The 26,261-nt window shown below is 47.7% G+C and overlaps 1 pseudogene across 1 annotated transcript in view; it reads left to right on the top strand.

Annotated features, from left to right (window-relative positions):
* The window catches only part of LOC149340206 (neural cell adhesion molecule 2-like), a 50,875-nt pseudogene extending 25,074 nt beyond the window's left edge, over nt 1–25,801 (top strand). The window contains exons 3-15 of the transcript XR_016283839.1: nt 101–211; nt 6,875–7,081; nt 8,280–8,597; nt 9,173–9,427; nt 10,216–10,500; nt 10,643–10,963; nt 12,730–12,855; nt 19,555–19,591; nt 20,995–21,090; nt 22,744–22,870; nt 23,472–23,630; nt 23,829–23,999; nt 25,671–25,801. The product of XR_016283839.1 is annotated as a neural cell adhesion molecule 2-like (transcript). The remainder of the gene's footprint in view (nt 1–100; nt 212–6,874; nt 7,082–8,279; nt 8,598–9,172; nt 9,428–10,215; nt 10,501–10,642; nt 10,964–12,729; nt 12,856–19,554; nt 19,592–20,994; nt 21,091–22,743; nt 22,871–23,471; nt 23,631–23,828; nt 24,000–25,670) is intronic.
* Nucleotides 25,802–26,261: the final 460 nt, after the last annotated feature.

Here is a 26,261-nt window from a genome sequence, read left to right on the forward strand (position 1 = left end):
GTCCGGATTTCTGCGCTTCATAATGGCCAGGCTTTTGTAAGCACTGTATAAAAAGGAAAAGTTATATGCCCAGTAGCTGCTCTGTCTTTGCACGTCGCAGTACCTCCACGGGAGCTCATCGTTCTGGACGAGTACGGCCAGCGGCAAGTGGACGTCCTGGGGCCTTACAATGAAGGCGCCACAGTGCTTCTCGTGTGCGAAGTGGAAGGAGGTGAGCATTGTCATTTCGAGATGGCCGAGTAGATAAGTTTGTATTGATGAGATTCACTGGTCACTGACCATGGTCAAACAAAAACAAAAATGACGTTTCCGGAGCGCTACGGCTCCCTTGTTCACAAGGGAGCCGTAGCGCTCCCTTAGCGCTCCCTTAGCGCTCCCTTAGCGCTCCCTTAGCTCCCGTAGCGCTCCCGTAGCCATAGGGAGCCAGTGAATCTCATCAAGCCATGATTCCTGACCAGACGGTATGCCGTCGAACCCTTGACTAGATAAGTTTGTAGTTTTAATGCACTGACAGTGCTAGCATCTCTAAGCACTCTAGACAAGAAGTGCTGGCAATTGCACTCTTCGCACTAATGACGAAGATACAGTGTAGGGGTGTCGAAACCTGGATGAATTTTTTTCTATTCAGTTGGAATAGCTGGCAACGATTGCCGTAGGGTTCTGCACGCACTGAATATTTTCATGAATAATTAAATAAGGAGGTGGTGGGAAAGTAGAATTCCTTGGCAGTCATATATAAACCGGGAAAGTGAGCAAATGGCCCGGAGACAGCTGTGATGCAAAGACTTAGCTGAGATGTGACCACTACACATATGCAACCATACAAATACGATATCCATCCTCAGAACTTACCCTTCTCAACAAGTGCGCAAAAGAACAAAACGCTGAGTTTCTCTTTATGCCTTGTGTTCTGGTGTTGGAAATTAAGTGACAAATACAGAGAATTCCTTCTGTCTAAAATCTCAAAGTGCCAGAAGAACAGCAGTCGTGCAGCGAATAGAACAACCTACTGCAAACATGTGAACGCGAAATCTGGATAGCTTTCATCATCTAAGCTCAGTGCACTGAAAAAGCAAAGGGCTCTTTTATTGATCTTCCATCGACCCTACCCTGTACCAGCTGCGCCCAGCCTATCTACGCAAATTTGTTAACTTCATCTGCACAGAGGACTCTGCCGCCCGCTGCTGCGCTAACCTTCACTTTGAATCAATTTCGTTAACCTAAGGCATCTGCTTTTCAAAGAAAATAAATTTTCACATTTCATGGGCAAGCCACTTTAAAAATATCTACTTTAAAATACCCACTTTAAAACATAGGAAACCACCTCTATGTCTTAAATATGATGCCGCCTCTCCGCCTTGTGCCATCGCTCAAATTATGAGCTGATTACAGCCCATTGCAGCGTTTATTGATTGAGCGCACTACTTTGTACTTCGCAGTAGTATGCTATTATGGTAAACGAAGAGACTGAACAAACAGTGAAAGAGATAAATGAAAAACGGCAAGTAACTCAACACACTGCGGTGCCGCGTGCTGTTTTCTACTCTCCTTGTCTCTTTGGCACTGTCTTTGTTTTTGTTCGTCATGAGCCACCAACTAGCCCAAACCTTAACTCTATCACGATGTAGGCATATAAATTCTTGCTCGCGGGCTTCTGGTCAAAATGCCTCTTTTTATTCAGCATTATGAAAAAATCCTTCTTAATCAGGAGACCACAGTAACGAAACTGTTGTGCATAGTTTGAAAATGCAGCAACCAAATATGCTCGCTTTCCCAGTTTCTCTTTTGCACTTTCTTCGTGCTTTTAAAGATGGTGCTGAAACAGCGCTTTTCAAAGCGAAGCGTAATACGTTTCGGCTAGCAGCACCACAAGGAACGGCTGGATAAGCAGAAAGGAAAATAAGAATCATGACAAGAACAGAAAAAAACAACAACTTTTCTTTGCCACGATTGAAAGTTCAGAATGGAACCTTTTTCTTTCGGTTTTGTAGGAATCGTGCAATAACTTTGCATGATGGCGAAAACGTTTTATGCTCTCTAAGCGCTTAGGAGCGTGGCCGCAATGTCTAGAGGAAAAAACAAAGGCTGAAGGCGTTTGCAGCGTTCTGGCGTCTGGATTCCTCCGAAGTGGGTTGTGTTTCTTCCGGGAAGCGAATTAGTGTGTCCCGCACTGCGGTCGATCGAACGCGGCAAAAGCGTACAGGCAGTCGCTGAAGGCCCGTCCTGCTAGCCATTGTGAAATAACTGGCCGTTTCTTCTTTTCTCTCGTACCGACAGCTATTCTTAAAGTGCTGACGGTAGTGTTGGCTCTCGCTTTTTTTTCATGGCGGAGCGTCTGGTATTGTCTTTATCTTTTGTATCCGCACTCATTTCCTTTTCCTCAGCTCATTTTCTGTAACCATATACCTCATAAGGATAGCGCTTTGACGAGTCCTGCGGGGCATAGTGGACAAATGCTGTAGGCTTGTGAGAGTGTGCAAGGAGATACGTAGTGGCCTCTGGCGGTTGAGTGTCTTATGTTAGCGTCTTACTTGCAGCAGTTCCTTTATCCCCTTGCCCCTTATTACTTATTATTTACTGCAAGTCATGCTTTCTTTCAATAAAAGAAAACTGAACGGGAAGCAATCATAAGGGTCTGAGCAGTGCCAAGGAACATGGGGACGAAGACGAGGACGGCACAAGAACCGAACGAAGACGTCGTTGTTGTGGTGCTTGGCGCTGCTCAAAATCGTTACCAAACCAACTTCATTCCGCGCACTTGCATAATAGGACTGAATTTCCTATCTCTTCTCAAACGCGGCCATGCTGTTTGTAATCTTGTGCTATCTTGCTCTTGAGTATCGCCACCTTGAAGTTGGGGGCACTGCCTCACGAACGAGTGCGCTGGTCTGCTTCCACCAGAAAGACAAGATGCCTTTTATGTTTGGAAATCCTGCAGCAGTGATTGCATTAGCACTGTGGCGAAAAATAACAATGGTTTAACTATGTTAAACCAATGTTCGAGCGGCAGCTCTTTCTTGCTCCGCTATGATTTTGCTTGGTTTATTTACTATGATTTGCTGGTTCCTACATCTTGCTCCATATTGGATTAAGCACTCGGTTGGAAGGTTTTTAACCATTTATTCAGTCATGCATTGTTCTTCTCTATTTAGGCCTATTCTAGCAAACACTATTTCATGGTCTGTGAAGCAGTTGGCTATGGTTTGCAGTTCTACTGTGGTCATCTTTGCAGAGCGCACTCGTTCGAAGGCGAGATCTATTGCGATTCCCCATTGCATGGTGGAAACGTCCGGATCCGAAATGAGCGGCACACTAAGTTCTCTGATCCGTTTGTGAAATTGGTGACACACTTGGCATTCTAGTTGAAGTCCCCGACCAGGATGAGCGATGACTTAATGTAATCGATCCTCGGTTGACTGTGCTTCACCACCTTCAAAGCATTGTCGTCCGACGTGTTGGGCGCTGTGTAGACTACCATGATTACGAGGTCGCTGGGTAGCAGCACCAAGCGAGACTCTCCGTCGCTGTGCCGCAGGGTTGCCGTTGGGAATTTTTCAAAAAGAGCCAGAACTGAAGCTAAAAGTAGCCAAAAGTAGCCACGCCACCTGATCTTGGCGCCAAATTTGTAGCCAAGTAGAAAAGAACCATCATTATAAGCCACTTTTATTAATGAACAATAAATAATACCATTTTGAATCAATACAAAAACACGGAGTAAATAAAGAACACAGAATTTGGGGCCTCTTGCTCGGCCTTTTTCCATTGTTCTCGAAACGTGCGCTTTGCTCTTGCGTCTTATCCCATGGTAGACGCCGGTGTCGGCAAGCCGAAGGCACGAAAACAGGAGATTTGTCGCCTTGCGGTACACAAGTGCTATTTCACTGGTACCGTGCTGCTCGTTCCTCTCAAGGTGTCATGCCGTTCACACGGCTGCACCTAAACGCATGGTTTCGGATGCATGATCCTAACGGAGAAAGTACTCTAGATGAGCGTTATTTTCTCCAGATGCCGCGCAACGTCCTTGGAAATAATTGTTCTTCTTTGTTCTTGCTTACTATTGTATATGCAATTGCAAAAAAAAAAATGACTAGTAAATGCGCCAAAATAGAAGTTCAAAGTAGCCAGAAAGTAGCCAAGGAGCCAACGTGAAATTTTCACCGCCAGACGGGGTCGAAAAGTAGCCAATTTGGCGCAAAGTAGCCACCAACGGCAACCCTGCTATGCCGTACGGGAGACAACACTTATACGGTTTTAGCTGGCAAGCCTTCTTTTACGTAAACGGCTGCGCCCACATTGCGTTCCACCACCCGTGCTTCTCCAACGAGCTGTCTGCCGGATGATCTGATTCTGCAGCACGTTTACGGCGCATTCCGCAACCTCAACCGCATTCCGAACCTCAGGAGACGACGTGCTCGCCTCCTAGCGTTTTGCTGACGAGCGTCGATGCTCGGCAGTGTTTTTTATACACGATAGCACGTGACCACCCCGCGGTATATCATACGATCGCTGACGTCTGCACAAGATTGATAGCCATCCTTTTTTCTCATATTCCCACATACGGAAACACATGATGCGGTTATCTTATGAGTGCGTATGAGTACGTCATAGGAGATTGATAACCGCCCATTGTTTTCCATCTTCCATGCCACTAAGGTCTAATCAAGGTCACGTACAAGTGGAAATTGAAGGCCAGCGTTGTGCTGGCCATGGTCGAATCAGCCTTGACAGCAATTTTTGTCCTAATCGTTGAAGATCAAAATTTTGAGGGTGGGCCAGATTTTGGGAGTGGCCAAGGTCAAATTTGAAGGCCATCTTTGTGTTGACCACGGCAAACTAGTCTGGACATCGATTGTGGTCCAAAATGATGAAGGAAAAGTTTCGGATGTAGGATTCGACCAAATTTGGTGGTCACCGTTGTGTTGCGTGCGGTAAAGTTAGCCTGGGCATTGATTTTGGTTCAAATAAATAAAGGTCAAATGTCGGGGGTGGGGTGAGCCAATGTGGGCCAATTTGGGGCCAATTTGGGGCACCATCTCATCGGCTATAGTGAAAGCATGCGTCTGCATCTGACTTAAGGTCCTAAGTGCGAAGGTCATCGCAGTGTCTTATCCAGACTATAACTGCAATTAGTTTTACATAGTGTAGAGCTACCGCTCTAAATATAATCGCATATTCGATTACAGGAAAAACTGCGCGTGTTGCAAACAGGTGAAAACTGGTCCTATGTTTACTCGACCTCCCTCAGCGTATTTCTCAGATTTCCCCAGCTCGCAACAGCTTTTCTACATAGCCCTGAACCTAGGACCTCCCTTGTGGCAAACTGTTAATCTTAGTTTTCTTGTTCTTTATTCATTAACGAATGTTTTCACTGCACGTGAAGAAATGAACGTAAAAATTAAAGAACCGCGTTGGTTCTTCTATAATTGAGAAGTCTCTGTGTAGGTTTGTTAATTTTAAGCAGGGCCCACTCATAATATTTTGTAACTTGAGCTTCGAGATATTCAGTGTGACATATTTTCACCTGCGCATGTTCACTTCAGCTAAGTTCGAATCGATTAATGAGATGTATATACCCTAAAGTTTCACCTGACTACCGCTGACAGAAGGCGAGTCAGGAATACTGGGAAGAAGGAAACTTGTTATACTGGATATGCTTCAGTTACGTACCAATGAAAAATATTTTGTAACGCACCATATGAAACTACACTGGGAGAGCGAAGACAATGTTTACAAGGATTATAACGATTACGTAGTTTTATAACATTCTGCTAAGAACGTTTGCTGTTACCATAAAAATAGACAAAGAAAACAAGAACTGTTGGTAAACTTCTCTGGGTTGACTAGCAGCAGTTGTGCACTTAACGGTCGGTTCCGTCCAATTATTTTCATATATTTTTTCTCTACTTACGATGTTACTGATCGTTACGATTACTTCGAAGGTGGAGTTGAGGGCATATTTTGATACCCGGAAGTAAATGTTATTGATCGACTTGTCATTTGGAGCCTTCTAATGGTGAAATTCTATGTGTGTGTCTCACGCAGTGCGTTCAGAGCATTCTCCACCAAAGTTATACTAGACGATTGGCCTATTTGGTTGAACATGTCGACATGAAACACCGCAGCATACGAGAACGGAGCTGTAGACGAGGCGCACATTCTCGTCGACTTCGATAGGTGTTGAATGAAAGAATGCGTGCGAGATACACGCAGACCACAAAATGAATTAGCAAAATGAATTAGCGAACCAGGACGAATTTTTCTTTAATTGCGAAGTTTCTGAGAAAGCTGTATAGCTTTCCTTTGTAGCCGCATGGCTGCGCTTGGGTGGGTGTCAATGAGTAATTACTCCCTTATTACGAATTAGCAAAAAGTAAGAACCGATATCGACGCCCAATAGCCGCGCCTTAACCATTACGCCTACAGGCGCACATTCAAGAAAACCACTTACTTTTCAGCTTTGGGAAACTTATGAACCTGACTGATGACTGTTTGAGCAGCCCCTGGGTGGAACTAAAACAAAAAGAAGTTAATTTCTTGATTGTATGCAATTGAATGTGTAGGTGAATGTCTGGTTATTGTGCGATGGTATCACCGTTGATTTTTTTTTCTGCATTCATATTGTGTTCCGTATATATTCGCAAGCACTCTTTTGTCAACCTCAAGTTGAAAGTCAGCGCCTACAAGAACCTCGGCTTCGTCTCAGTTCCCTTGTACAACGCGGTTTCAGTCGGCGGCATAGTTGGCATTACTTTTCGAATACACGATGTCACGCTGTATGTAACGTAATTCTTTCTAACTCCCAAAAATAATGACCGTCGTGTGTGTAGAGTTTTTATGTAGTACTTAAGGCGTTTGTTTTCCACTCCTACTATAGGGGATCCTCCTCCTGAGGTGCTCTGGTTCAAGGATGGCGAGTTGTTGGACTCCACCTTCTCGGTGCTGTGGCCTCAAGGCGTCGTGCGCAACGAAGTGCAGCTAGGGCCACTGCGGCGAAGAGACCTTCTCGTGGCACTCCAGTGCCGGGCTTCAAACAACAATGTAACAGAAGCACTTGCGGCCCACTTCACACTGGATCTCACACGTGAGTGGTCGCGAAGACGCGCGAGTAGAATTGTTGCCTCTGCGCCTCTTGAGAAACTTACCATTCATCTAGGATGACATAAGAGACAAGTGGACGCAGCGCGAATAGAACTACGAGGGAGGACGGAATTGATGTGCGCTTGCGGCAAATGAGGACATCCTCGCTGTTTTAAAATTCAAAACCATTTCTTAACACAAGAGGATTGCATATTACATAATAATAATCATGTTGACCCGCTAGCCGCAACAGACGGAGGTTGTTGCTCTTTTTTTCGTGCTGTGTTCGGCTGTTTTCTTTTTGTTTTTGGCGAGATGACTTTCTAAGTAAAGCTGGGTAACAAACATCTTTAGCCCTTTATTAACACTTTTTGCGCTTCCCAAGTTATTGCTCGAAGTGATTTGCTGTTTTACAACGTTAGGAAGCTTGCTGATATAAGGCGGCTATAGCTAGCTCAGACCAGCGAGGATTAGACAGATATGGAAGAAGTCTTTGTCCTGCATGACGATTAATTAGGCTGTGTTGTTAATGATGATGATGATTCTGTTCACAAAGGACAGTGCAGCCAGAGCCTAATTGTTGACCTAAATGTTACCCGAATACTGTGCGATGTCAGTGCACGTTAAAGAACCCCAGGTGGTCGAAATTTCCGGATCCCTTCACTACGGCGTCTCTCATAGCCTTAGTCGCTTTGGGACGTTAAACCCCATAAACCAAACCAAACCAAATGTTACCAATGGAAAATAAAGTAGACTTGTAGAACTTTCAACAATCAGTAGTTCAGATATTTTATGGTTTTTTTTTTTGCCGTCGCCTATAGTAAACCCGAAATAAAGATTTAAGAGCTAAAATCGAGAGACTGAAGCATTGTTTTGTTTTGGTTTTATGTTTTATTGCTTAAGCACTGCCTTTCTTGGTAAATTGCCTAACAAGAAGTAAAAACAGCGCTAAATTTAACACAAACCACACAGAAAGACAGGATATACGGGCGCTGTCCTGTCCGTCTTTCTGTTTGGTTTGTGTTAAATTTAGCGCTCTTTTTACCTTTTGTTAGAAAATGCTGCACCAACTAGCTCACATTTTGCGACATGCGCTTACATTTTTTGAGTCACCTTTTAGTTCCATCAATCGACACAAAGACATCGCACAGAGAGGCACCGTTCAACGCAAGCTGACGTTTAAATCTCTGTCATGGGTGCAGTGAAGCCTACCGAGGTGAAGGTTTCGTTGCCGGCGCTTTCCCATTCGTCGGCTGAAGGCGCCACCCTGGTAGCAGGAGAGATGGCGGAAGCTCGCTGCCTGGCCAAGGGTGCTCGGCCAATGGCCCAGGTTGCGTGGTTCAAGGGTGGCCACAGGCTGCAGCACGATCGCTTCCTGTCCCGCGAACCCGGATCGACGCTGAGCGCCGTCAGCTTCGTGGTGCGCGCAGAGGACCACGGTGCCCAGCTGACTTGCCGCGCCGACAACCCCAGCCTGCCTGGCAGCGAGATCAGCGACTTCCTTGTTCTAGAGGTCCACTGTGAGTTGCTTCCGCCATCGTTTGCGCTTTCCCACAATTTATTTATCCTCTGGCAGATACATCCAGTGAGTGTTTTGGAAAATGCAACACATTCTTTCCATGGTTCTCTGGCACAAAACTCTCTCGGTAGGATCAACTGAAAGCAACCAAGCACTTTTTCGCGTTTACGACACTACCAAAGACCTAGAAACAAAATTCTGGGAAGGATATAATATAGTAATTAATCAGTTTTCACGCTGTAAAGCCAAGGCAGCAGATATTCGGTATTTAACTGAGGACGGGCACAAGAGGTTTCATGTGTAACGAAATCTCATTAGGCAGGTGTTTTCATATTTCGGCTTGAAGTTGTTGTTAGTGGCCATTTATTAATAAAAATTACAAACACAAGATAAAGATGTTGCTAGCCGCGGCATCTGCCATTGAAACCTGATGTACCTGAAATGCGGCAAGTGGGAATGAAAGGACAGGCAGAACACAAGGAGAGGGAGACAAAGGTGGGAACGGCTTGATCGGAACTTACAGTTTAGGGCTGTAATGAATAGTCCTCCGTGGCGCCTGTTTCATGACACCTGCAGATCCTCCGCAGTTGTCTCTGACGGCTTCCGAGCAGCGTCCTCGTGAAGGAGACAATGCCACGCTGCGGTGCGACTGGAGCGCCAACCCAGTCGTCAACGCCGTCTGGTGGAGGCGCGATGGCCAACTGCTTGAGTGGCGAAACGAAGTGCTGCACCTCGTTAACGTAACCAGAGCGCAGTCCGGCCTTTACGAGTGCCTCGCCTCCAATCGATTCGGCGAGAGCTTCAGCAACCAGCTGCGACTCTCCGTCCAGTGTAAGCTGTGTTCCTGACCTTCACAGTAAGGGTATGCGCTCGAATGCAATTCTTTGTTCCAAGTCGACAATCCAGTCGAGTGCAGAAATTCATTTCACAGCGAGTATGTGAACATGACTATTGCCTATTATCAGATAATTTTCAGTCGAGAAGAAAAATGGTTATCATAACAAAGAAATGCCAAAATTAACAGTGGTTCAAAAGTAGCCAAGGAAGGTGATCCTCAATGCGTCGTAATTATCACTGCCTTCAGCATTAATGGCCATTAATGGCCTGCCCAGGCCTGTACATATTCTTATAAGTTGCCATGTGTAATTCGCATCTCGTTACTCCAGAGGATAAGGTTGCTTGCAGTTAACGGGTGTTTGTCACCTGCCGCGGTGGGCAGGTTGTGATGACGTCAGGAGGTCACATGGCTAAGGTGGCAAGTGGGCCACCTGATTGTGCACCTCGCAAACCCATCGACGACGATGTCGAATTTTCAGCAGAACGGGAGCCGCGACTGAGGCACGCAGAGAATTGCAATAAACATTGGGTCTTGTTCTACAGTGCGTCATCCATGTCATGCAAACAGACGCAACACACAATTGATATGCCATTTTGACTATGTAGCACTATCAAGATTGAGAAATCATAACCGCGATAAACAATGTAAAACCAAGGTCAGCATTGCAAACCAATGGACTGACAGTGCTCGGGCACCTAATTCTCATTTGGCTCAGCTGCGCAAATCGACCTCCATTACTTCTTGCTTATTATCATTTTTTTCTTTCCCTCGCCATGAACAGACGCACCTGAGTGTGCGGAAGGTCAGAGGGAAGAGTATGCGTCATCGCCGGAGCTGCGCATAGCCTGCGAGGTGCGCGCCAACCCAAGCGACGAGCTCCATTTCGAGTGGCTCGCCAACACCACGAGACGCGTGGGCCGCATCAACAGCCTGGCAGTGAACGGCACCAGGGCGCTGGCTCGTGCCGTGGCCGACAGGGAACTGGAGTACGGCTCGCTCCTCTGTTGGGCTTCCAACCGAGTGGGCAAGCAGCGCCAGCCGTGCATCTTCCGCATCGTGCCTCCCGGTGGGTGGCATTGAAAACACAGCCAGAATATGCAAAATGCCGCTCAGAACGAAAAAAACACAGAAACAGCGACATCATCAGGTCCGCTATATGATTTACTGACGCATTGAGGGAGTTTTTATTTTGCTCATGCATTTCACAGCCCCTCCTGGACGTCCACACAGTTGCAACGTAACAGCGCACAGCCAAGACGGCATTGCGGTCACATGTGCAGCTGGTTCTACCGGCGGGCTTCCGGTCACCTTCATCGCAGAGCTACTCGCCGAAGAGACCGCGTCGCCCCCTGCGTTGCTGCGCAACGCTTCCGACGCCCGGAGGCCCCGCTTCGTTTTCGAAGAGCTACCACGGGAGGGCGCTCTTCTTGTCCGTGTCTACGCCGTCAACTCGCAGGGTCGAAGCGCTGCCGCAGAAGTGCGTCTTCCGGCCGGCCTGTCTCTGCTGCACGAGCCTTCGCCCGCTATTGGTGAGCAGCGCATACGCTGGGCACTAGTGGGTTGATAAAATCACGTGACGCTCGTATTTGCCGAAGACCTGGAATACAATAACAGCGCCAGTACGAGACATAGGAAGTTCAGCATCGTAGTGCTAGTTTTGCACTGCGAAACTAAAACGCCTAGCTGTTTTCCTATGGGAAAGCACAGCTAACTTGAGAAAGTTGGCAGTCTTGGTGCTCAGAATAGAGCGACGCCAGCTCAAGAGAGAGTATCTGTCCTCGCTTCGGCGAGCGCGGCTTCGGCCGCTTATCTGTTTGTTCAGCAGCGTCCGCTCCAGCGGACGCAGTTGTTGCTGCGACGCGCGTCTTTTCTTTACTTTTTCTCTTTACTCTGATATCTTAAATCTCCTATATGTGCACGTGGCAGCGGTGGTGGCTTGGCTCGAGCCAGTAGGCAGGCCCGTGCAATTTCCTTTTCATCCTTCTCTCAGTCACAACAACAACAACAACAACGAACATAAACACTGGTGGCGAAGTGACCGCTATTACACTGACCTCCTGGAAGTGAGAAAAATAATCTTTACAAATTTTCTTCGTTCAGAGCAGAAGGGTAGCTTGTTCTAGACGGGTTCAGCGACAGACGTTGAGTTCGCTCTGGACATTCGCGTCCGCGTAGTTCTCGTGGAAACAATAGTTCTTTGTGTGCTACCACGATGTTTCCGCTATGCGGAATATGCGAGAATAAAACAAGGAGCAAATGATCAGAAATCACGTGATTATGTTGAGGGCATCTAAGCAGCACATGTTAATTATGCGGAATATGCTCGAAGAAATTATTCGTTTTTATTTCGGTTCTCAACGCATCAGCAGTTTTCCTTTTCTCGTCGCCTACACCTTCTGCGATATGGGTCTTTCGTACAAACAACAGGATGCGGGCAAATAATTAATATGTCAGTATAAGGTACTTCATGCAGGTCACGCTCATTGTAAGTTACCTTAAATATGTCTTAAAGTAGTAATTTCTAAACTACCGCCTCAGCGTCGGAAACTCAGACTCCTTTTTGTCTGGTCTAGTCCGCAGCAGTATATGCGGTGACCAGAAACGCAATCTGAATTTATAGCGAGTGTTTTTAATATTCGCGCCGCTATTCCTTAGGTGGTGCGTTGGTTTAGATTTTGAACACAATCGAATATTCCGCGACGTCAACGAGGTCCACAATAGGCACAGCACTCCAGAAGAGTGACAAGGAGCACTAGGGTCTTTGACGTTAGCCCTCCTCATATTGTGTGACACTAAATCAAAGCTGTCAGGTTATGTATGAAGCAAACCGGCTTCATAACGATGGCGTCCTCGTCGAGGTACCCTGGGTGTTTAGTCGACCATGCACGCAATCATCACTAATCGCCCACAGCTGAGGTAGTTGTTGTGTTTCAACGGGATGAGATATGTTACCAGTGCGAATAGACAAGGGAAAAAATTCAAGCATTTAGTGGTATGTTTTCGCCCTTTGTCGCTACTCTATTGGCACTGATACTATGTCTCATAGCGCATTATCAAATCGTCACTGACCGTTTTAGGCCCACTCGCTTTTGGGCACTTAATAGAAAAGAATTTAATAGAAAAGTTATACGAGTTAGCTCGCGCATTTATTATTAAATTACTATTTTATTGTTTGCTCACAGCAGTTTTGCTCACCTTTAACGGAAATACGAAGGTAGAATTTTTGTGCATTTTATTCAAAATTTGGTAAGCTGTCAATTTCAACTTGCACTTGCATTGTTTTCTTGGTACGCAGACGCTAACTCATTGAGGCTGCCTGGCCACGTAATAGGATTTCTGATCACAGCAGTGGTTGCACTCGCCATCGTCATCGTATCCCTCACTGTGACGAGACACTGGAAGCGCAGGCGAAGGCGGAAAGGTACGAAGAAAATTCTGAGTCCAATCCGAATTTTCATTGCACATGATTCGCGTAGGAGTTTATGATAAGTCTTTCGTTTAGTCTTCTCAGATAAACAAAAGAGTGCTTAAGCTTGTCAGCTCTTCAAAGAAAGAATTCGCTAGCGTGCATATGCTTACAGAATGATATGGACAACCAGGTTCAGGCCTGTTGTACCAATGGGCGAAGGAAATCTGCCCAAGCATAGGAATGGGGCATTTTTTTCTTCACATAGACTAATGTCCATGACCTTATTTTATTGTCACGTTGTAGTGACGGCAGTCCAGCGGTCAGGAAGACACCAGAAATACTTGCAAACGAAGCTCTTTATTTGGGCTGACTTGCGCCCTCAAAAGAACTGAATCACTCGGCGGCGGCGTAAGCAACAGGCGTGCTCGGCGGTCGTCGAACTACGAATGTCCGCCGCTCGCGGCATCGCTCAATTTAAAGGCGGCAAGGAAACTTCCAGATAACAGGACAAGATCATCTACAGTAATCTAGAAAAACCTAGATGCAGCCCTTCATGGCTGCGATCAATCGAGATTAGTCTGGTCGCTTCTCGCGCCACGAACAAAAGTGATAACAACCCTTTCCTGCAGCCTTGAGCGTGAACGAACAAACACTACAATGATACGTGGCATTACCCCCCTTCCAAAGAAGCATCGTCTCGATGCTTTAAAATGAAAATAAACACGGAGAATGAAATTTCGAGTCCTTCAGCGTTCATAATATGGCTTCAGGCGTACGACATGTACGACTTCCGGGCGTGGGCGGCGTCGCTGAGATGCTGTCGTGCCGTCGGGGATGACTTCAGTCGAGGTCACCGATGCGACGGAGAACCCTGTACGGGCCAAAGTAGCGTCGCAGCAACTTTTCGCTCAATCCGCGGCGGCGAACTGGCGTCCATATCCAAACCCGATCACCTGGCTTGTAATGCGTGTCTCGTCGGCGCAGATTGTAGCGTCGGGCGTCGGTGTGCTGCTGGTCTTGAATGCGAAGCCGTGCAAGTCTTCGGGCTTCCTCGGCGCGATGAAGGTAGGCGGCGACGTCGAGGTTGTCTTCGTCGGAAACGTGCGGGAGCATTGCGTCGAGTGTTGTTGTGGGCTTCCTGCCGTATACCAGCTGGAATGGAGTAAACCTGGTCGTCTCCTGGGTGGCAGTATTATAGGCGAAGATCACGTAGGGCAGAATAGAGTCCTACGTCTTGTGTTCGGCGTCGATGAACATGGAGAGCATGTCTGCGATGGTCTTGTTCAGACGCTCTGTGAGTCCGTTGGTTTGCGGATGATAGGCAGTTGTCCTCCGATGACTTGTCTGGCTGTACTTTAAAATGGCTTGCGTCAGTTCCGCTGTAAATGCTGTTCCTCTGTCTGTGATTAGTACTTCGGGTGCGCCGTGTCGGAGGAGAATTTGTTCGACAAAAAATTTTGCAACTTCTGTTGCGGTACCACTAGGCAACGCTTTTGCTTCGGCGTAGCGGGTCATGTAGTCGGTGGCCACGATGATCCACTTGTTACCTGATGATGAAGTAGGAAAGGGGCCGAGTAGGTCCATCCCGATTTGCTGAAAGGGTTTAGTTGGCGGTGGTATGGGGTTCAGGAGTCCGGCTGGTCTAGTCGGAGGCGTTTTGCGTCGTTGACACTCACGGCACGTTTTCACGTAATGCGAAACGTCGGTAGCTAGCCGCGGCCAATAGTACTTCTCCTGGATGCGGTGCAATGTGCGAGCAATCCCGAGATGCCCTGCAGTCGGCTCATCATGACATGCCTGCATAATTTCTTGCCTGAGATTTTTGGGCACGACAAGAAGATGCACTGTCCTGTTGGGCGCGAAGTTCTTCTTCAGAAGGACATTATTGTGAAGGACGAAGGACGACAGTTGGCGCTTGAACCCTCGGGGAGGCGATGCGGTCTTGCCTTGCAGATAATCAACCAGGCTTTGCAACTCAGGATCCGAGCGCTGCTGCTGCGCGAAACTGCTCGCGCTTACCGGTCCTAAGAAAGCGTCGTCGTCTTCCTCTTCCGGTGCTGCGTCGACGGGGGCTCGCGACAAGCAGTCTGCGTCGGAATGCTTGCGGCCAGATTTGTAGACTACAGTTATGTCGAATTCTTGAAGGCGCAGGCTCCAACGAGCAAGGCGGCCGGAGGGATCTTTCAAATTGGCTAGCCAGCACAGAGCATGGTGATCGCTCACAACCTTGAATGGTCGTCCGTACAGGTAGGGGCGAAATTTCGACGTGGCCCAAATAATGGCGAGACATTCTTTCTCGGTGGTCGAGTAGTTGGCCTCGGCTTTCGACAGTGAACGGCTAGCGTACGCGATAACCTTCTCTTGTCTGCCATTTTTCTGAACGAGGACCGCTCCTAAGCCCACACTGCTTGCATCGGTATGAACTTCGGTTTCGGCGTTTTCATCAAAGTGCCCGAGCACAGGAGGGGACTGTAAGCGGCGCTTCAGTTCGTTGAAAGCTTCCTCTTGCGGCCTTTCCCATTTAAAAGGCACGTCAGCCTTGGTAAGTTGGGTCAAAGGTTCAGCGATGCGCGAAAAGTTCTTGACGAATCGCCGGTAATAAGCGCATAATCCAAGGAATCTGCGTATAGCCTTCTTGTCATTAGGCTGTGGAAACTCTGCGATCGCAGCCGTCTTCTTGGGGTCTGGGCGAACTCCATCCTTGCTTACGACGTGACCAAGGAACAGCAGCTCCTCGTAAGCGAAGTGGCACTTCTCTCGTTTCAGTGTCAGGCCTGAAGACTTGATCGTTTCCAGCACTATCCGAAGCCTTCTGAGGTGGTCTTCAAAGCTTGAGGAGAAGACAACAACGTCATCTAAGTAGACTAGGCAAATCTGCCATTTCAAGCCTGCGAGCACCGTATCCATTACTCGCTGGAACGTCGCTGGGGCAGAGCAGAGGCCGAATGGCATCACCTTGAACTCGAAGAGTCCGTCTGGCGTGATGAACGCAGTCTTCTCGCGATCTCTTTCGTCGACTTCAGTTTGCCAGTAGCCGCTCTTCAGGTCCATCGATGAGAAGTACTTAGCGTTGCACAGCCGGTCCAGTGTATCGTCGATGCGGGGGAGGGGGTAGACATCCTTCTTCGTAATGTTGTTCAGGCGGCGGTAATCGACGCAAAAGCGAAGGGTGCCGTCTTTCTTTTTCACAAGGACGACCGGTGCTGCCCAGGGGCTCCTTGATGGCTGGATGACGTCGTCACGAAGCATTTCCTCAACTTGCTTGCGGATAGCTTGGCGTTCTAACGGCGATACGCGGTAGGGGCTCTGTCGCAGTGGTCGTGCGTGTTTGTCTGTGACAATGCGGTGCTTGGCAAGCCGGGTTCGTCGCACATTCGATGCTGATGAGAAGCAATCGGTGTACTTTTGAAGAAGACTGCGTATTTGGTCTTGTCTGCTCCGGGGTAATGCTGGGTTGATGTCGAACGTGGGTTGATGGCCTTGTTCAGATAGTTCTGCAGGTTGGTCGGGTAGGGCAAATACGTCTCTGATGTCTGCCAGCTCGTCGAGGAAAGCGATCGTCGTACCTTTGTTTAGATGCCGGTATTCTTCGGTGAAGTTGGTTAGCAACACCTGGGCTCGGCCATTTCGGATTTCGGCGACTCCCATCGCGACGCCCAATTCTCGATCCAGGAGTAACTGGGTGTTCCCCTCGATAACACCTTCGGCATTTTCGATGTCTCCAGTACCTATGCCGACGAGAACACTTGATCGGGGCGGCACGCTCAATGCTTCATCGAGGACGTTTAAGGCAACGTGATGAGTCGCGCTCGTCGCAACAGGTATGGCTTTTTCCGTGGAAAGCTTGATCGACTTAGATCGAAGGTCGATGATCGCCCGATGTTCGTTCAGGAAGTCCATTCCCAAAATCACGTCTCTCGAGCATTGCTGTAGGATCAGGAAGGTTGTCGCATAGGTTCTCCCATTTACAGTAACTCTCGCGGTGCAGCGTCCTGACGGCGTAATCAGGTTGCCACCTGCCGTGCGGATCAGCGGGCCATCCCAGGTTGTTGTCACCTTCCTGAGTCGGACAGCGAGTGGGCCACTCATGACAGAGTAGTCAGCTCCCGTGTCCACCAAGGCAGTAACCGCGTGACCGTCGACCGTAACTTCAAGGTCACTTGTTCGCGGTCTGGTATTGTACGTTGTCTTCGGTGTCCGATCTCGGCTTCGTCGAGTAGTGAGGCTGCGGTGGGCGTACTGCGACGTTACTTCACTGGGCAGCGGTAAAAGCTTCAAGTCTGGCCGCGTCGTCGTCGGTGTCGTCGTCGTCGGTGTCGTCGTCGTCGGTGTCGTCGTCGTCGGTGTCGTCGTCGTCGGCGTTGTCGTCGTCGGTGTTGTCGTCGTCGGTGTTGTCGTCGTCGGTATTGTCGTCGTCGGTGTTGTCGTCGTCGGTGTTGTCGTCGTAGTTGAGGCATGGTCTTGAGTACTCGTCGATGGAGGATCTTTGTCATTGCGCTTAGAAGCAACCTCACCTCCAGAGGCTGCTTTATTTAGTTTAACCTTCGTGGGCTGGGGGAGCGTCCACGCACGGCGTTACCTCGGCTAGGAGAAACAAAGCGCGGGGACGATGGCGACGGGGAACGTGATAGGCGGCTCGGCGATGAGTATTCTTCCCGACGTAAAAACTCCTCGATTTCGGCTGGTCGCTGGCCGGGTCGGGGTCGTGGAGCGTCGTAAGAGAACCCTCGGATGCCCAGTCTTCTGTATGGGCAGTGCCGGAGGACGTGACCGGCTTCGCCACAGTGGAAGCATAGTGGGCGGCGCTGGTCGGGAGTTCTCCACTCGTCGCATTTCCTCGGCTGCGCGCGTCGCTCGTAGGACGGGCGGGTTGGGGCGAGTGGGCGGCGGTCCAACGCAGCTGGCTGAGGGCGATAGGGGCTTGGGTGCCGTCGTCGAGGTGCAGGACGGCGCACAGCTGCGGCGTAAGTCATGGCTGGGGGCTGCAGAGGCTGCGTGGGTGTCGGCGTCACACCCAAGGCCTGTTGAACCTCGTCCCGGATGACGTCAGTGAGCGATGAAAGTTGCGGCTGCGTTCCCGTTGGCAGCAACCGTCGGAGCTCCTCTCGCACAACTTCACGTATAACCTCCCGCAGGTTATCATTGTTAGCGGTGTCCATGCAGCTTGCTGACAAAAAGCGCTGCTGGCGGTCATACTGGCGGGCTCGGGCGTCGAGAGTTTTCTCCATTGTGGATGCCTCTTCTACGAATTCAGCGACGGTTTTCGGTGGGTTGCGAACGAGGCCGGCAAATAGTTGCTCTTTAACTCCTCGCATAAGCAACTTCACCTTCTCTTCTTCCTTCATGTTCATGTCGGCACGCCGGAAGAGACGCTTCATCTCCTCAGTATACACTGCAACGGTCTCGTTTGGGTGTTGTATGCGAGACTGTAGCAGCTGCTGGGCTCTCTCCTTTCGCACGACGTTTGTGAAAGTCTTCAGAAGCTGTTCCTTGAAGGTTTCCCAGTTGGCAAGGCTGGCTTCCTCATTCTCGAACCAGACTCTTGCTGGTCCCTCCAGGGCGAAGAAGACGTACCTAAATTTCATGGCGTCGTCCCAGTTGTTGAAGACAGCCACACGGTCGAACTGCTCCAGCCATTCCTCGGGGTCGGCGCCAGGCGAAGCGTCGAAGGTTGGTGGCACCCGGGGATGCTGCAGAATGATTGGAGTGGTCGTCTGGGGCAAGGTCATGATGGACGTTGGTACTTGCTTTCGCTTCCGGGTAGGGTCCGGCAGGGTCCCGAACTCAGGTGCGTCCCCTTGCAGGCGTCGGCTTGCGCGGTGGACTGGACTCAGGTCCTGCGGTAGATGACTCAAAGGGCTGGCGTCTCGACTTGTAGGGGGTGTCCGGAACATGGGAGGCTACCCCGCACCTCCACCAGATGTCACGTTGTAGTGACGGCAGTCCAGCGGTCAGGAAGACACCAGAAATACTTGCAAACGAAGCTCTTTATTTGGGCTGACTTGCGCCCTCAAAAGAACTGAATCACTCGGCGGCGGCGTAAGCAACAGGCGTGCTCGGCGGTCGTCGAACTACGAATGTCCGCCGCTCGCGGCATCGCTCAATTTAAAGGCGGCAAGGAAACTTCCAGATAACAGGACAAGATCATCTACAGTAATCTAGAAAAACCTAGATGCAGCCCTTCATGGCTGCGATCAATCGAGATTAGTCTGGTCGCTTCTCGCGCCACGAACAAAAGTGATAACAACCCTTTCCTGCAGCCTTGAGCGTGAACGAACAAACACTACAATGATACGTGGCAATCGTAACCTATTAATTTAGTATTAAATTTATTCACAGCTTAGGAATCTTTAGGTGACAAAGGTTAAAAGATATTTAGAAATAGTATTCAGCTAAATGTGCTGTGATGCTGAAACTATGTAAAAATATTCTTACCCCTTAAACATATTTGTGCACTAAGATTCTTTGGGTTAAGTCAAGGATGCACAATTAAACTGTTTGCATTGTAGCAGGGTATTTGCTTCTAAACTAATGGAATTTCAATGCTTTCGATATTTAATTGACCGTCAGAAAATCAGCTGATTTAGAAGCTAGATAGTTTTCCAGATAGGTAGCAATTAAAATGTTACGTTTACAGAAGAATAAATACTACATCCGGCGGTAAGTTACAGTGATAAAATTTTCACATTGGCCGATTCTGTTTTTCCGCAGATCCAAAGCATCTTGTGGAACTGCAGAAGCTCCAAAAGTAAGTGGCCGTGTGTCTTTCAGCCGCGAAACTTTTAACGTTTGAGTGGAGTGCAGATTTCTTGTAAATAATTTATTGTTATTGATGGAGAAATTATTTAGGCAATTCCCGTAAAAAGTGGTGGTTCATTTATGATCGGTAATAAGCGCAAGCGCTATCCTATTCCTTCCGCTCATACGCATGATGCCCTTTGATGCCTTGCATTAGCGCGCACCTTAATTACTTCCGCCAGCCAACCCAGGACGTGCTCGCTGGAAGGCGTATCAATCGATGGCAAAGCGTGCGCCTCGACGAACTTGACATGAGTCGAGGTGTTCCTGCTTCCGCCACCGTGCATCAGCTAGCCCGATTTCCCCGAAGTAATAATACACGTGAAAGAGCTTCCCGACGATGCGTAACTGCAGGCGTGTAATCTGTGATACAGTTGCCCGTACCTTAAAGTCTCAGCGACGGCGAGGCCCGCTTTTTCTGGCTTACATTTTTCCCTGCCCGCTCATGAGCACGGTCTTCCATCGTAGTCGCCATCGATCGCACCCCGAACACCATCGCTCTAATGCATCCTACGCAGGCTGGTCGTTCGGTCAGTGCAACGTTCCTCTTGAAATCACGCACTGCCGGTGGAATGATCGAGTGGGCGCTGCGTTACGTGCAACAGACGGCGCGGCGCTTTCATGTGCCACAACGCTGAATCAATCCTCGAATGGAAAGGCAACTTTCGTGGATCAGATGACGTTCATTATTATATTGATTTGGCGCCGCCACGTTTGCTAAGGGCGTCGTAAACCGAACCAACCGGGTTGGGAGGCGGGCTGAAGGTTACTTGAGCGAACCAGAACTTCTCTACACCTGCCTCAACTTGAGAGCCGCTTACACGACAAAGCTGGAAAAGATTAACGCGGTTCCAGGTCTTAGTTCATTGAACAAAGAATGTTTTCTTTCAACGCCTTTGTAACGAAATGCTAGACGTCGTTTATCGGGCAGTTGCTGCCCTGTCCTAACGTTGGGCATTTCTAAAACGGCATATATAATGATTACTTTACCGCACACCTTAAAATGGAACATGGCGTTGTTGGAAGATCATTATGCTCTAATAACGAAGGTAAAGCAATCTGCCTGCGCAACGTGCAATGTTGCAGCAAAAACAAAAGAGCGAAAACTTGAAGCAGCACGATAGATTCCAGGCCATGGTGGCAGCGCTGACTACAAACCCATTTTGTGTTGCAGCGCAGCTTTTGCATATCTGTGTAGCAAAAATATGCCATCTAAGTTAGGTTTATACTAATTATCGGTGAAGTCAACTGAGAGAAAGCTTCTTTTTTTAGTATTAGTAGCAAGTGAATAAACAATTTATTGTCGCTTACTGCGATGAAATCTGACGAGTAAAACTCTCGCTCTTTGCGCAGACATTCTCCGCAGAAAAGCTTCTGCGAGTGTGCGTCCGATGACGTTGTCTTCCAGTCGCCAGACCTCATCACAAGCAAGTACGGTGTGCCAGGCGAGTAAGCCACATTTGCAGCCACTGTCCCATCCTTGCGCGCAGACCTTACAACACGAACAGCGTTATTACATTATCAGCGGGAAGAGGGGAGGCTGAGATGGGCGCAAACGCTGCCGCTGATCACCAAGCATCTAGGGTAGGCATGGCGTTTAGACAAGGGCCATGAAATCACTTTCTATTTCATGTTGTCTTTCACTACAGCATAGAAATTTGAACTTAAAGCAAAAACTGCGTCATTCTCTTTTTTTTCTGCCAGTAGAAACGAATGCGGTGTAAATGAAAAACGGAAACAGTGTTATTGTAGGAAGGGAAGATTGGGCACATACCATACTAAAGCCTAATGTTTACTCCCGGGATTCATTGACAGCAAAGTACCTGCAACCTAATCTAACGTTGCAGACAACAAAGGTGGCAAATCCAAAGCAGCTGAGCGTGCCACGAGGTTCACATAAAATTTTAAAGCAAGTCGAACCTCTGAAGGCATCCCTACGCGCTAAATAAGGAATTAAAGGCGTCTAGCTTTATTTGGTAACGAGTGTTTGTCGGACGATTACATTTGCCGTTTTTCATTTAGCCAGAACCACCTTTTTTTTAGCGATGCCGGCGAAAATTACCGCCTGCTGGCTTTCAGTACGGACGTCATTAGCGGCAGTGACCAGGAAAAGCGTGAAAAAGCATGAATGCGGAAAAGAAACATCCTAAAATCTTTCTGTAGTTTTCAGTTCATTCTACATATAACTGTAGTACTGTTACAGTTAGCTATGTCTCCGGAAGTTGTTTGTTGTGGCTTATAACCAATCTATAGTAGGAATCAATAAAAAAATGTTTGTGTTTTCTCGAGGTAAACAATATTTTATTTGCAACCGACGCTCATCTGCATTGGTTATTTAGTGAATACAGTTTCATCCAGAAGAAGCACCAGGCCTAAAGTTGATAATTATTCTGGAGGTGTTAAATGGAAAAATTAAGTATCGTGCATTAAAGGTGCACTGAAGAGGATTCTGAACATGTCTTTTTGCCGCGGGAACTCGATCCACACGTTCCTAGCATTCTTAGAAACAGTGACTTATTGCCCTGTGTGGATGATTTCCCCAATTAAAACGAATTAACGTCCGGCTCCCGCCTTTTTTTTTTAATTCTGCCTCGTACGGTGGGCGGAGTCGACCAACGCGTGGAGCGCCTTTCACCCAGTCCCGTGGAGGCTTTGCTTTCGCTTTATTTTGTTTTTTAGGTTTCCATGAATAAATAGTTTCATTCGCAGATAATATAGCCGCAAAATAAGCCCCAAGAAATAAAAATACCCGCGGACTATTTGCTACTACGCACTACTACGTATTACTCCGCCGATGGCAGAGCGGCAAGCCGCCACGGGACTGGGTGAAAGGCGCTCCACGCGTTGGTCGACTCCGCCCACCGTACGAGGCAGAATTAAAAAAAAAAGGCGGGAGCCGGACGTTAATTCGATTTAATTGGGGAAATCGGCCACACAGGGCAGCAAATCGCAGTTTCTAAGAAAGCTCGGAGCGTATAGATCGAGTTCCCGCGGCAAAAAGACAAGTACAGATTCCTCTTCAGTGCACCTTTAATAGATTCCGCAGTTGCATCATAGTACGCTTCTGCACCAACTATAATTCATCGCTTCCTTTCATTTAAGCCGTGCAGACCAAGCCATGACAGTGCCAGCTCTGCCACGCGATGTGGTCGGGAGCCCGGCACTTGATGTGTGCTACCGGGGCACAGCCGGGGTGGATTCTTGCCGATCTCCATCAGTACAGCTTAAGGTATGGAACGCATGACACCCCCCCCCCCCCCCCCCCCCCCATTCGCTTTAGCATTGTTCAGCGTGTGCTCCGAAACCTGGTGATGGTGAGGGTGGTAGCTTGGACGAGAAGGGAACTCGCTGCGCCAACTTGATTTTTGGAAAGATGACGTTCACATATGTCGCTCAAAGCTGCAGAAATCTATATGGTGCGCATATGCAGGTCAGCTCTCGATGAGTTTAGAGCGTTAGGCTACAAAGCGTGGAATTTGCCAGTTTTTCTTTTCAACGTGGGCTGCGTGCACTCTTGAAAGGCAGCGCTCTGAGCAGTTTCATATCAGGCGACGCGATTAGAGTAGCTAAATCAAAAGCACAGGTTTTCTTCTCATATTTTCACAACGTTGTCATTAAAGGCCAAACTGTGGCCGCTGGCTTCCCGTGGAGAAATTAAAGAATATTTTGTCGACAGTAACTCTTTTGAACGGATAATGTAGTTTCAGACAAATTAGCGCATGTGGAAGACTATGTGGTGTATATTACGCATTTCAAATTGTACACGCGAAGCCAGTGCCCAGCAAATAAAAGTGCGCGTTCCTAGCTACATGCTTTTTTTTTTTCAACAGCTCACGACGTTCGTCGGCAGCCCGAGCACCGAGGTTCGGAAGCCAGCGTCACCTCCATGCGTCTGCGTTCAGGCGCCGAGTCGTTTAGCGGCGGGAAGGCCAGCCCACTCGAATGACCAGCACGGCACACTCGTTTCAAGGCAGCTCGGAGAAGAAGAGGTGGGTGCACACCTATGACATAAACCGTGGCTGTCAAGCATCACAGTATCAGTTAACCTTGGTCCTACATATTACTGCCTGCGGAATTGCGGTAATAGCTTCGAATAACCCTCAGTGTGCAGTACTGGGATAAGCGGACATTTCTCTTGTTGTGTTCTTATTGCTCCCTAATTTTTGGTCTGTCTTTTTCTTTTTCAGGCTCATAATAAATTTCAGTAACAGGTAGAAGGCCGTGCGCCGATTGGTGAAGACGCTGCGGTGTTAGAACTGGTACCTGTGCCTTAAACGACACGAGAATGAAGCTGCCTGTCTACCAACGACCGAAGTGATGTGCAGCGCGGCTGGAACAGTTCGACTGCCCCATAATAGGTTTGTTTTGTGACGCGTTTAGTAAGCCTCTGCTAAGAAAGGCTGTCTGTCGACATTTTTTAAACTCTAGTGCTTGCTCTTCTTCAATGGCGCTCTGTAGGTGACTGCCCATCCGTGAAATTGTGCGCGGAAAAATTGGTCGTGTGAAGGTAGACGTGTATGATTTGTTCGTACGAAGTTGCAAAGAAAGGTGTGCGTTGTACTTAAGGGTGAGGGATTTGAGATATTTCTGTGACAGAAAAGAATGTAATAACAACCGATTAGATAAAAACTTGTTTGTGATGTTAATGCGGATTTTTCTGTTTTATTTCTTCTGACGCGTCCTTGAAGAAACCTCTGGAAAAATATTTTTAAAATGGTCTGGCGAATGAAGAATAATGCGCCTTAACAAATATCACATCGCTACCCTTTTACCGACTATTTGGCATTGACCACTTTCTATTCTCTTCGAAAGTGGGGTGTTTTCAGAGGTACCAAATATACCACGTCTTCCAAACGCAAAGCCTGAAGACATGTCAACGGATCGCGCACGGGCTTTGTAAAGTAGACGCAGGCAATACCGTGTAGTGACGCAGACAAATAAAGAAAGACTGCTGAAAAGACGCAGCGACAAAACTGGAGCAGTCGCTTCCACTGTGTCACCCAGTGAGGAGTGGCTTCATAACTCTCGATTACTTCCAGCCGGGCGCGCTTCCGGGCCTTCGTCCCACGGTCTCTAGCGGCAAGCTCTTTAGAAACGCCTTAGTGCTAGACTCGTCGCCTCGTAAATATGGAAGGCTGAAACGGCAATTCTGGCCGCCTGTGGCCCACGTCGGCCACCACTGTGCGTGGGGGCGCAGTCTCTTTGTGTACGCGACACCCTTCAGGTGTTCGGATCAAAGAAATAGCAGGCATTATTACCACTGCGGTACTTGTTGCCACTTCTTTCAAACGACCCTTCCCGCATTTCAAAAGAGGTCTCATACCTTTATTCCTTTATGTGTTCCCGAATTCAAGGGCTGAATCCGCCGGTTTAATAAAATTTAAAGGTCCCTTTGAAGCAGAAGTTGCTTGCTTGAAACTTCGTAAAGGGGCTTACTTTAATCAATAAAGAAAGTTTAGAAGGGATTGCTTTTTACACTGAAGAAATAAAATTACAGAAACAAACTGCGAATATTGATAATTTAAAATAATCCAATATGTTTAAAATGAGCAAGAATAACAAATACACGTAATAGACTCTCGGCTGACCAGATATATAACCGAAATAAGCTTTGCACTGTAGCTCTTTTGCCAGTTTTTTCCGAAAAATAAAACAAATGTTGAATTGAATTTAACATCTTGTATGGCAACAGCGAGGAAACCACGACTGCCGAAAAGTTCTGGCTGTCCGCAATAGCTAGATGAGTTATAGGTTTCCAGGTCTCGCCTGAGAGAGGACAATCCCAAACGCGCTGTTACAGTGAGCAGAGAGTACTTGTTTATACATACATAGTGCTGTCGTTTATACTCAGCTGTATGGTTCTTTCAGTTTTTAGCCATTTACGCATGGTTCGAAGATTCTGCTCTTATATCGAATAATTTCGTCTGGACCCTAGTTCTACCCCCACTTCGTTCATTTACTATTGTTTGTTTGCTGGAAATGCGATCTCAATGCTAATGTTATTCACTTTCTTCCCTTCGTATACTCAGGACTGTCGCTTGGATAGGTGCAAGGGCTCGGTGCTTTCAGGAGAGCTTCTACTTCATTTTTCATCCTGCAAGGACCATTGAGAAGAAATGCGGTGTGTTCTGATCTGAATATAAATCTGAAAGTAATAAAACCCAATGAAATTATGTTCCCTGACCATCGATTGCGCTTTGTTCTTTCTCGTACTCTATGGAGCTTCCATAGGTTGACCACAGTACAACAACGTGTTTAGTTGCCAACACGTATGTATGTTTTGTATCCGTGTGCTGCTAATATTGTATAAGTTTATTCTTTTGGTATCCGTGCGCTGCTAACATTGTATAAGTTTATTCTTTTGGTTTTATTCTTTTGGTATCCGTGTGCTGCTAATATTGAATAATTTTATTCTTTTTTGTTATGTAACAATGTAAGTTCACTCCTACTTGGGCCAAGCATTGGCCTGCAGTATTATGAAATAAATAAATAAATAAATGTGAGGGGTCGGGGTGTTTTTTTTATTTTTAGCCAGTTAGTTGCCTCAGGATAAAAAAAAAAGGTAGCACTTACGTGAATGAAACGGGTGGGGTGGTTACATAAATAAAAGAGGTTGGCTG

The sequence above is a fragment of the Amblyomma mixtum genome, chromosome 6, assembly GCF_055824585.1.
Source record: "Amblyomma mixtum isolate Tamu chromosome 6, ASM5582458v1, whole genome shotgun sequence".
Classification (NCBI taxonomy): Eukaryota; Metazoa; Arthropoda; class Arachnida; order Ixodida; family Ixodidae; genus Amblyomma; species Amblyomma mixtum.